The 11,838-nt window shown below is 45.7% G+C and overlaps 1 long non-coding RNA gene across 1 annotated transcript; it reads left to right on the top strand.

Annotated features, from left to right (window-relative positions):
- The first annotated feature begins 6 nt into the window (after positions 1-6).
- Positions 7-1,820, top strand: LOC109368966. Its single transcript, XR_002117476.1, has 2 exons — positions 7-218; positions 1,137-1,820. It is a non-coding gene; the product is annotated as an uncharacterized LOC109368966 (long non-coding RNA).
- Positions 1,821-11,838: the final 10,018 nt, after the last annotated feature.

The raw sequence follows: 11,838 nt of genomic DNA, 5'->3' as shown, positions 1-11,838 counted from the left end.
GGCAACTGGTGCCCGAACAGCGAAGGACCTGATGGAAGATTGATTTGGGAGCGGACGGACAAGAGCACCGGCATCGCAGCGGCTGAGCCGGGGGGCGGCATCGCCTAGACCGACCAAAAGGGGTCTGCACGGGATCTGGAGGGCACGGAACAGAGCTCCGTTGACAGTGGGCGCTGCGTGCGGTGAGACGCGGATTGCAGTGCACCATGGAAAGTGAGGTAGCCCTAGATTTTTTAAGATGCTTCTTAGAGAAGCACGGGGTAGAGTCTGCGACTCTAAAGCAATTGCCTGGGTTGCTAGCCTATCGTAAAGGGGAAGAGTTCTTTGCTCGTTCTCAGGATGTTCTAGGAGAGGAGGAATGGCACAAGTTAGGGGATGTCCTTTGGTATAAAGTAACTGATGACGACAAAGGGGCTAAAAAACTAATGAAGCCCTGGAGAGATGTGATAACTTGTATCAGGAGGTATAGGTTAGAACGGCAGGTAGCTGCCTCAGCTTTGCGCCAGTTAGAAAGTCTGCCCGAAGACGCTGGGCGCTTAAAGGTCGGGGGGGATCACATTCCGAAACCCCCCTTGGAGGACCAGTTCCGGTCCGCACTAACGGCCTCTCGCAGGTAGGGGCTTCGGCGATCCTGTCTGCGCCCCCCCCAGGGACGATATAGAGGAAGAAAGTGAGGATGAGGGGCTGGAAAAACTGGATTGTGAGGTTAAAATATTAACAGAGCAGTCATGTAATCTGGAAATCTGTATGCGGGTCCTGTCCTACCGATAGCGCCTGTTGCTCCACCGACTCATCCGGCAGCGCCGCCCGACTGAACTGCGGAGAGATCGTTTCGCGCGCCCGCACCGCTCTGCCGGATGGTGGGTGAGCAGTCGGGAACTCCGGGGAGTTCACTAACAAAGGAGCAGCAAGTACATCTTGAAGCCTTACAGTTAGTTTTAACGTTTCAGAATCAGCCTGTATCTACCTCAGCATTAGTTACTTTTCTCAAATGGTTAAGCAAAAATGTCCCTGAATTTCTGAAAACTGCATTCTCATTTTATGGTGAACTTTGGGACAAAATTGCCTCACAACTCCGGGAGGCTTCTATTACTAAAGATAGAACGACTGCTAAACTTTTATCTGTTTGGCATCAGATAATGGAAGGGCTTAAACAAATTCGACAAGGAAGACTTTCTTCCGACTATTCCCCATCTCCCTCCCTCCCATCCCCCGCCGCTGCCGCTCCGCGCAGCAAGCAGCCCTGGTCCGTATTCGATCCGCGGCTCCGACCCCGCCCCCGACCGTGGGGAAGAGAAATCCCGACCCCCCCCATCGCCGCTGCCCTCGGTTCCGCCCCCGGCGCTCATCCCGCTCCCGCCCTCCGCTCCGCCCCTGACGCTCGCCGCGCCGCTCCCACCCTCTGACCCGCCGAGGAAGCTCATCAGTACTTGCTATAACCTTGCATCATTCAGATGATGACCCTATTTGGATTCCTGCTCGCAGTGTTCACCCTTGGCGCAGAAGCACTACCTGAACCACACCAAATCAACCCGCGGCAACACATGTGGGTCACCTGCGCTAAATCAGCAGGCCGGACCAACTTCTGCTTAGCGCTTGCTTCTGCCACTGATCCCTTCCAAACTTGTTTTGAAAGGATGCTGTTTTTCAATGATTCTAACTTTTCTGCTTACTCCACAGGACATGCATGACATCCGCTCTAAACACACGGGTAGCTTTAGTTGTCCTTATCCCAGGGGCTGTTGCTGGGAATAAGTATTATAACTATTAGTATAGTATATTTATTGGTACTGTAAAATGTTTACTTAGGGGAAAAAAAAGGAAAGAAAAGATGAGAAAGTCTGAAACCAAGTTTGAAACGACCATGAACTCATAATGATTGGGATTGTGTGTTTCTTATTGTTTGGTATTGCTTTGTAACTTGTTGTATTGCAAATAGCAACAGTAGTAATGGTTGTTGTGTGGTTTTTTGTTATAGTAACAGGATTTAATGTTACCAATGCTGGAATCTATGGAAATAGCTATTTTAATGTATTAGTAGCACTAAGACAAAACCTGGAAAGGAATCCCAGGCAAAGGGATGGCCCTATATTATAGAAAGATTAACTCTCTTTCATCCCACTAATCAGGAATTTAAAATATGATCATGCAGCACCTGAGACAAAGGCGCACGCTAAGAATGTTAACCTTGATAGTTTATTCTGCAAGCAGGTGTTCCATTTGGCCTCTGTATCATGCACTGGCCATGCAGATGCAGTGTACAAATGGAAAATACCCTTCAGACCCTGAGAGAATCTGGGGTGGGTGAGAGAGCAAAAATGCACCTTGAAGCAGGGGACGCCCTGCTCGCACTGCCTATCGCATTCACCACCACCATGTTTTTTTCTCTCTCTCTTTCTGCAGATTGTTGGTTCTCGAGGGTCTGTAAATAACAATGCCCCTAGTTCTATCTAGCATGCAAAAGTTGCCCAACTATGAATTCTCTATTAGCCAAAGGTATAACCATGAGCACTCTAAAAGCATCTGTTGTACAAATCTTAGTGGTCTTTCAAAATCAATATATCAGAATACATTAAAGTTGAAGATCTCTTTCAAGGCAGTGAGAGATTAACACAGAACGGGTCCCTCCAGGATTTATTTCCAGGTTGCAGAAAGTTGGGCTGCAGACCAAACACGTGTTTGTTCTATTTAGGTTAACAGTATTTCTTGTCATGATACTATGTTTTCCTTGTTTCCTTTCTCACACTTATAGTATTGTCAATTGAGGCCTTGATTGAGTTACAATGATTGTATTATTAATATAATTATGATTCTATAGCATGGTAGAAGTTGTCGGTATCTTCAATGACAATCTCAATGTACTGCATCCCCTTCTAAAGGGCACCGATCCTACCGCCTGCGTTTCGGTGACAACAGAGCAGCAGCATCTTATTGAAACTCTTGGGCATCTTCTTGCAACACAGGCCGTCGATCGCTGTGAGCCATCTCTCCCCATAGATATCACTATCCTAAGTGGCCACAGGCAACTGCTGGGTGCACTGACGCAGTGCAAAAAGAAAAAGGGGGAGAGACCAGACATAAAGGTGCTGGAACGGCTGTTTATGAGCTTTCAAGGATACGTAAGACATAATCTGTGTTTCCGTTACAGCACTTCAGAACAAAGTGCATGCTTGATAGAATGACTAAGTGTCTCCTTGCCATGGGACCCCCGAGAGCTGGATCTCCTGGGTTCCCAGGCAATAGGAAACGCTTCAGCGGGATGGAATCAAACATGCTTTTGCTTCGGACGATCGCACCAGGGCCTTAGTGCTCGGGCAAGTATCCTTAAGCAACTGTGGGACTATGCGGATAACCCTTTTTTCGACACAGCAGGATGGACGGTGGTCTCCCCCCATAATGAACAGGAATTCTTGGTATGGGGGGCATATTGCGGTTACAGCAACCAAACCGGGGAAGGAGGTAACCTATGACCGTGGTATGGATATGGAGCAAGCCTTTCCGAAGACAATTCCCAGCCTGCGCTGTGGAATAATGACTCGGCTAAGGCCTTACCCCCGGGTGTATTTTTAATATGCGGTGACCGAACTTGGGCAGGCATTCCTGCCAATGTCCAAGGAGGACCTTGCTATCTTGGGCAATTAGCACTGTTCGCTCCCTAACATCATCAGTGGCTTAATGTTGCCTCTGGTCTGCATAAGGCCAGGCGACACCAGATTGCTACGATAACGTTGATTTGTGGTCAGCTACTGTCCGGGTGTTCGCTTCAGTTCTTACACCGGGCGTGGCTGCGGCCCAAGCGTTAAAACAGTTAGAAAACCTAGCATGTTGGTCAGCAAAACAGGCTAACGAGACCACTTTAATCTTGGCATCTATGTTATCTGATACGAATAGTCTTAGGCACGCTTTGCTACAAAATCGCGTGGCAATTGACTTTCTGCTTTTAGCACAGGGGCATGGCTGTGAGGACTTTGAGGGGATGTGTTGCTTCAACCTTTCAGACCATAGTCAGTCCATACATGAACAACTTCAATGGTTGAAGGGACATTCGCAAAAGATTCAGGTTGACAAAAACCCATTTGATGATTGGCTAAAATCCCTATTTGGAGGACTGTCCCCATGGCTCACAGCACTAATCAAAGAAGGCTTGCGTTGGCTATTGCTTATTCTAGTTGTGCTTTTACTGCTTCGCATAGCATATAGTTGTATCGTGAGGAGTATTGACAAAGCCACACAGAAAGTTACGCTCATGCAAAAAGAAAAAGGGGGAACTGTTGGGGAATGGCTGCGAGAGCAGGGCAGACATGAGGCTGTGTACGAGCATAACTAGTGCGGCAGCACAGGGTGCATTCTCATGAGAAGGTATTAGGAGTTAAGATAGGAGACACAACATCCTTGGGCAGCATGTAAACAGCAGGCCATAAACAGCAGGCCCACATCCGCAGCTGTGCTCTGTGGATGTGTGGGGGGCTGATAAGCGGATGAGCTCAGTGGCAGATGTGAATGCTGGCTGAGCATTGGTTGAAGCTAGGCAGCCCACCTAGACGCCCACCTTGTGCTCCAATAGTAGGTGAACACATGTGTATTAGAATCATATATAAACTCTGTGTGTGCAACAATAAAGTGAGGCTTGATCACTCATATTGAGTATTGTCGTGCTTCCCCGCTTGAGAACAATCTGATTAGGACGCTATCCGCGGCATTCGCTGTTGCACATCGGTACTAAGTTTAATGGAAGCAAGTGAACCAACATCATTTGTTTGGGACTGAAGCTCTCCCGCTCCCAATCTGCACTCCCAGGCTCATCCAGGGCTCCGCATTCCTCCCAGGGCACTGGGGTCACACAGGGTGATGGCTCTCAGAGATCTCCAGGAGCAAATTCAGATAATTCTGTGGGATTTCCACCTTCTTTGACAACTAAGCCTTAATCCCGCAGACAAATAAACCAAGCTAAATGCATAAGGATCGAGACGGAAACAAACTGCTGAGGCTAAAACATAGTAAACCAGAACTTCTTTGGCCGGAGGTTTATTTTCAAACACAGCTGAGATCAGCATCACAAATACATGTCTCATCATATGCTTTTGGTGGGTCAACCATTTTGCCAAGCACAGGAGGAGGATAAAAGCAGACAAACTGTGCAGAAGAGCAGCAAATAATGAAAGAAATGAGATGTGTAGAATTTAACAAAGCAAATGTCACAGTACATCTGTCTGGCAGTGGTTCTGCCACCTGCAGCAGTCTCTTGGCCATGTCCTTGCCTCACTGATTGCCCGTGAACGTTGTCCGCTTATCAGTCATGAAAGACTTCCATTTCAAAGTCCTGCTCAAAAACTGTGGACTCCAAGATGATTTGGATCCAAAACCAATGATGCCAAGCATTATTTATGCATTGTTAGACCAAGCTGAAGTAGAAAACTCCAACACTGCAGATTTCAAAGAAGCATTAGTATCAGGACTGTTCTTTTTCTCTGCTCTAAGCCATTTAATTTCTGTTTGATGCAAATGGCCTTGACCCACACACTGAGCCAATTGGCAACCATGCTGCTGTATTAGCAGAATACAACATTTAAAGTGATGAATCCAACCGAGCCTCCGCACAGCTGCTTCTGGTTGGAATTGCTCTTGTGTTCACCTGAAAATCTCCTTCTGAAGGACAGTCATTGTTGCAGATTTAGAGGCTTGTCCCTGTTAAAACACAAGAGACAGCCTCCCTTGCTGTGTTGCATCTGGGAGCAGCTTTCACGTCTGTCCAACTCAATCCTCTTTTGGGTGGTCTTTCCCCTCAGCAGCACTGCTGGGATTTTGGTGAGTTAAGCATAGCGGGGTGGAATCGATTCCAGTAGGCTGTTGTCTTTTTTTTGCATAGGAAGTAGTGGGCTCCTCCCATGAGGGCACAGCAACCTTTCTGGCAGTGATTTATGCCAATATTTTATCACTGCCTGCAGGTGCACTTATTGTTCTGTACATTAAGGACAGCTAGGCTTCCAATACTCCGTTTGATGAATTGAAGATACAGAAGAAAAGTAACAGAGATACAATCATTTGAAATACTTCCTTAAACTCAAAAACAGTTGAGAGTTTATATCCTTTGGTTCCGAATGCAATGCTCATCCTGAGTAGGTTTGAGCTATGCTTGTAAAGTTCTTATCTACTGCTAAATTACAGGAGCCTACTTCTTTTCCTGTGCATCAAATTTAGATAAATGCAGAATTAGGAGTTACTTGAACTCCTTTGAGATAAAAGAAAGAAGAGAAGGAAGCTGGGAGATGGAAGTATTTCAGTATGTTATCTCATACAGCCTGAACACTTAGATTCCAAGGTGATACATACCTAAAAATGTTAAAGACGGATCTGACATTATCTCACCCTCTAAATGCTTGGTAAAAATTACAAGAAGACCGAAACAATAGAGAAAAGGGGTTTTTCTTCTTTTGATAGCTAAACCCGTGACAGTTACCCTTAAGATAGTCTGTCACATTTTTTGATAAAGGGGTTATCTTCTGTTTTAAATGGGAGGTATCTATGCTGAGGCATACATTCAAAAGCACTTTCTATAAACTGCCTCTCAGGAGCCTTTAGCTTCCTGCTAAAATAAAACTTTAAAAAAAGGAATCGGCAGCTTAGTCAGGTTGTTCTTGCTGCAGAGGCCTGGCACAGCCTGCCTGTCAGCCGTGTGGCTCTGAGCCCAGCCTGCCCTACAGTGGCCCTTAGCAGTCGCTGCCTTTATCACTGTGTGGGTGTGAAGGAAGGAAGGTTGGTTCATTTGCACGCGCTGGGGAGTTCAGAGCCATTCTGCACAGCAAAAATGGCTCAGGTCAGCACGGAGCCAAGCTCCTCTCCTTGAAAATCTGGGGCAACTCTCTGGAAGCAAATGGAGCTGCACTCTGCTCCTGTGAGCAGTTGTCTTCTAAAAATATGCCAAATTTAAGTGGCTTAGAAGAAAAAGCAGCAAGGATTTGGGCCAGATCCTCGTCAGGTGTGTTGTCTTTCACTCCCACAGTACTGTGTCTGCTACGTCATGTAGAGATCCGTCCCTGAGTGCTGGGAGCAGGCAGTCATTTGTTCCCCGGTTTCCTGGTGCAGCAGACAGGGCTCCGGGTGGGAAATAGTCTGTAGCGACCCCTAGACTCCCCTCCCCGTCTCTGCAGCCCCTCCTTTTAGCGTAGAGTGTTGTCAAGAATACTGGCTTGCAGAAAACACATTTTGTTCCATAGTGAACACCGCCCAAATTCTGCAGAAGGACCCTGTTTTCCCAACAGCACATGCCTGGTGTGATCGAGTTTAAAGAATAAAGAACACAGAAATAAAAAATTCAAGCGCCTCCCCAGGGTGAATTTATCAAATCCTTCTGCCAGGAGGGAAGGAACAAGGATGCATCATGCTGCTGCTTTCCTGCACTGAAGGATGTCTCCGGCTGCGTGGTGAAAGGCAGTGCAGGGCGGAGGGGCACCGATGGAAAAGGGGACCGGCAGCAACCTCTCCTTTGAGATGGAGACTTTCAAAGCATTCTTCTGAAAGGGGATACCTAGCTGAGACTTGGAAGGGAAAAGGAAAATATCAGAAGCACGCAACCGAGCCTGCTGCAATGGTGAACTCAGTGCTGCCACCCAGAGCACTGCTTTGCATAATATATGATGCTCTGCATGGATCTGGAGACTAGGAAGATTAAAGTAGATGATCTTCCTGCATGTAAAGCAGCCAGAGACAGCATGATGGATCATTACTGCATACATTTCTGGCCACGTATAATTGTGTTCTGATCTTTCCTGTTGAACCACTATCACTCTCTCCCTGCCGGACTATATTATTTAACTTCTAAGAGCCAAAAAATATTCCTTAGTGTTTCGCATTTTGTCCATAGCTAGATCTGGGGTCACTTGCCTAATTGGCATTGCCTATCAGCGGGCTGTGTGATCTGGTGCAGCAACAGCAGCACTGTGAGCTTTCAACTGCCCAAAGAGGTACCTGCTGAGAGGCACCAGGAGAGCTGGGTCTGTGCAGTGGAGCTGCACGGCTCCTGGGGGTGGGCTGGCTGTGACGTGGCTTGTCCTGCTGGCCCAGGACCTTCAAGATCACCAAGTCCAAACATCGACCTGTCCTCCCAAGTCCCATTGCTAACCCATGTCCCTTAGTGCCACATCCACACATCTCTTGAATATCTCCAGGGATAAGGACTCCCCCACCCCAATATCCAATCTAAACCTCTCTGGGTAAAACTTGAGGCTATTTCCCCATGTCCTATCACCTGTAACCAGAAAAGAGATGGACATCTTGCACTAAGATCTTTTCAAGTAGTTGTAGAGAGCTATGAGATCTACCCTCAGCCTCCTCTTCTCCATACAAAACACGCTGTTTCCTCAGACACTTCTCATAAGTCTTGCTTTCTAACCCTCCAACGGCTTCATTGCTCACCTCTGCACATGCTCGAACAATTCAGTATCCTTAAATCACAGAACAGAGTCAGAGAAACTTTAGGGTTAGAAAAGACCTCTAAGATCATCAGCCCATCACCACCATGCCCGCTAAACCATGTCAAGTATTTAAACAGTCTTTATTTCAGCACATATGATATTGACAATTACTCTTGATACATGTAAGTACAGATATCACTTGCAAACTGTTGTCAATTTATACCCAGCATCACTGTTGGTCCTTAATACTGTGCTGTGTTAATTAAGTTGTAATGAACAAACACACACATGCACACCATATTTGCATTCCAAGCTTTTTTTTTTTCACAAGAAATGTAAGGTTTTTATCTACATTATGACATTAATTCTCTATTTACATACTGTTAACAAGCCCTTAGGATATAACCTTCAAGAATATTGATGCTTTCTATTTTCAACATTTTAATTTCTATCCCTAAAAAGAGATGTCAACTGGCAAAAAGTTTGCTCTTAATGCCTTATTATGCAGCTCAGCTCCATCCCTAATACTTTTTGTCACTTATTCAAAACTAAAGAATTTGCACTATAAATAAAGCTATTTATCACACTTTTCATGTGATAGATAAATGATACAAATAATACATTTTTCACTCTTGAAGATGTAAATATGGTTTTGTTTGGATCAGCACACAGCTAGTAAAGGTATATACATTTTTTTCAGTGCTTCCATTTTTTTCTTCAGGATATCTGGAATTTTCTACTGTCTCTTTCCAGTTTGCATAGGACTCAATGCAAGATGACATGCTAACAGAAAGCAACCAGTTTCCTCTAGGCAGCAAAAGATTGGCTTTTCCTGACTTTACAATATTCAGTTGTCACATGAGTCACAGAAGGGGGAATCACTTGGCTTCGCTCTTGTTTTAGATCCACTTTCTCTGAGGTCTCTCACAGGGTGTGGAGAATTCCCCTCTGTCTCCAGGTTTTTACTGAGATAAGTTGACAGAATCACTAGAAATTTCATGGCATAAATCACTGCCAGGCTGAGCAGTGGACTGGCTGTGCAGCTTTGGCTCTGCTTGAAAAGGAACTCTGAAGAAAAAAAGTAGGCTTCCCTGCAGTTGCGATCATCCTCCTGCTTGTAGATGGCTGATAGGAAAAAGCAGCTTGTTTTTGGGTAGCTGGAGAGGGGTGAGAGAAAGAAGCATCATAGAATCACAGAATCATAGAATGGCTTAGGTTGAAGGGGACCTTAAAGATCATTTAGTTGCAACTCCCCTGCCTTGGGCAGGGCTTCTAACCATTAGACCAGGCTGCCCAGGATTCTACGATAAGCAGCTTCTTAAGGGCACACTTTGTATCAGTATTATCAGTCTCCTGTTCATCTGCTCCTGCACTCATTCAGAACCACATGACCGAGATCCCCTATTTGCAGTTCGGAGATGACCTCTCCCAGAACACATCAGCACCAATAGTCATGATCCACATGCTATTTTCTTTGGCAGAACAGGTTGACTCATGAGTTGTAAAACCCTAAACTGCAGCAATACCTGCCCTAACTTGCTTAATTTTCTGGATGACAAAAGCTTGCTACATATCTCCCCCTTCAGCTTTCAGTTTCCCTATATGCATTCTCTAAAGTGAGTAACAAGCATCAGACCTCCCATCAGGCCCCCAGAGAAATGAGAAGACCACAAGGTACTTCAGATCAGAGAGCCCAGATTGGGATTTAAAGCAATGGCAGCAGCACTTTAGGAGCAGCATAAGGGAGAGCGGACCAATGGCGGACCTCGTGGTGTTCTCTCCCTGTCTGCAGAGCACTGGCCAGAGCTCTTCACGCAAACAGAGGAAGAAACGTGTGATACTCTGAAGCAAGCTCAAAGCAGTGATGAGATCCTCTGCATCCCTCAGTCTGAATTAGGATTGATCTCAGAGCATTCTCTGTGCTAACGTGGACTCTCTGAAGTTTTCCATTAGCAACCCTAAACTGACATCTCTCTCATTTTTTTCTTCCCTCCCTCCACTGGAAGGATTTCTGGGAAAATTACTGGTTTAATACAGGATGATGACAATAGAGCTACACTACAGTTTTTAACTAAGGGCTGTGGATTGCCCAAATTGCTATTTCCTTCAGAAATGATGATACCTGCGAGGGACAGCGGTCTGTTGCAGATTTTAAATGGCTGACTTCTGTGTTAAATGGCACGTAACAATAAGAATCCTCTTGTTGCAGGTGTGTCCACCTGTAATTATTAGAGATAAATCATAAGAGAATATTTCCAGCAGCACACAAATTTCAGCCAGGTGGGAATAAATTGTAGTTATCTGAAATCCAGGCACAATTTCCAGTTTCAGCAAAACTGGAAAATTTTCAGCTTATACTCCTCAGCTGAGGTTTTCATGCCCCTAAAAATGTATCTCTTTAGGATTTGAGGGGTTTTGGATTTTTTTTTTCCTCTTTTTTTGTCAGCCACATCTTAGGCATAGTCCATTTTCCCTTGGAGATGTCTTAAGACAATAAATACACCGAGGAAGTGCATCTCGCAAGTCAAACTCTAGCACAGCCAGGAAGCCTTGCAAGTGATGAAATGGGTTTGTGTCATCTGCAAATGCGTTGATATTCATCCCTGTTATCTTTCACATTTTCAGTTCGAGCAGCACATAATTTATCAGCTCTGTTGTCAAACGCTGCATGTAATTGTGTTTAGCAGAAGGCCTGGCAGAGAAGGGAGCTAACCATTCCCTCCTTCCAAGGAGAAGAGTGGCACTTGTTTTGAAGTTGGTGACCATCTTCTCTTTACAAGTACTCCCCTGGCACTGTGTCATTGAAGTGGAACTGCACATCAAATGTAGGAATGCAGTTCAGCAGGGGCAGCGCAGGTAAATGGAACACTGCAGTGCATGAAACTGGAAACATCGTCAGGGTTTGCCAAACTAAAATCCGTGTGGCTACTTCTTTTTGCTGGTCTGATTAGAAAGGTACTTAGGAAGTACCCAGCTATTGTAAGGAAGAGGCTTGGTGGCCTTGGGCAGCCCAAGTATAAATAGATATCTGTGAATCACAGTACAACTGTGTGTTTTCTCCAGAGCTGCCCAGCTCACAGTGAAAATTAATGCTGTGCCTGAAAACATGGCACTTTCTGAACTTATACAAAGCATTTCCTTGTGATGTTTTCAAAAGGAGAGCTCTTCTTCAGTTTGGCTTGGTTTCCCCAAGACAAGAATGCTGATTTTTCTATACAGAGGTATTAATCCACTGGCAGAAACTTGTAGGGTTTTGCCTTCGTATGGTAGCTGTTGAGTCACGGCCTGAACCACTGATTGAGCACCTGGGGAAAGGACCCGGTCAGCCCTGGGAGCACAGGTAAAGGCAATTCAGCTGTGTGACTGGAAGGGGTGGAACCTGGCTGCACCTCTCTTAGACCTCATTTAAGGGCTGACTGCCACTGGG

Source organism: Meleagris gallopavo, chromosome 8 (genome assembly GCF_000146605.3).
Source record: "Meleagris gallopavo isolate NT-WF06-2002-E0010 breed Aviagen turkey brand Nicholas breeding stock chromosome 8, Turkey_5.1, whole genome shotgun sequence".
Lineage (NCBI taxonomy): Eukaryota > Metazoa > Chordata > Aves > Galliformes > Phasianidae > Meleagris > Meleagris gallopavo.
Note: the sequence above shows the minus strand (reverse complement) of the source record. Positions and strands in the feature narration are given on the sequence as shown.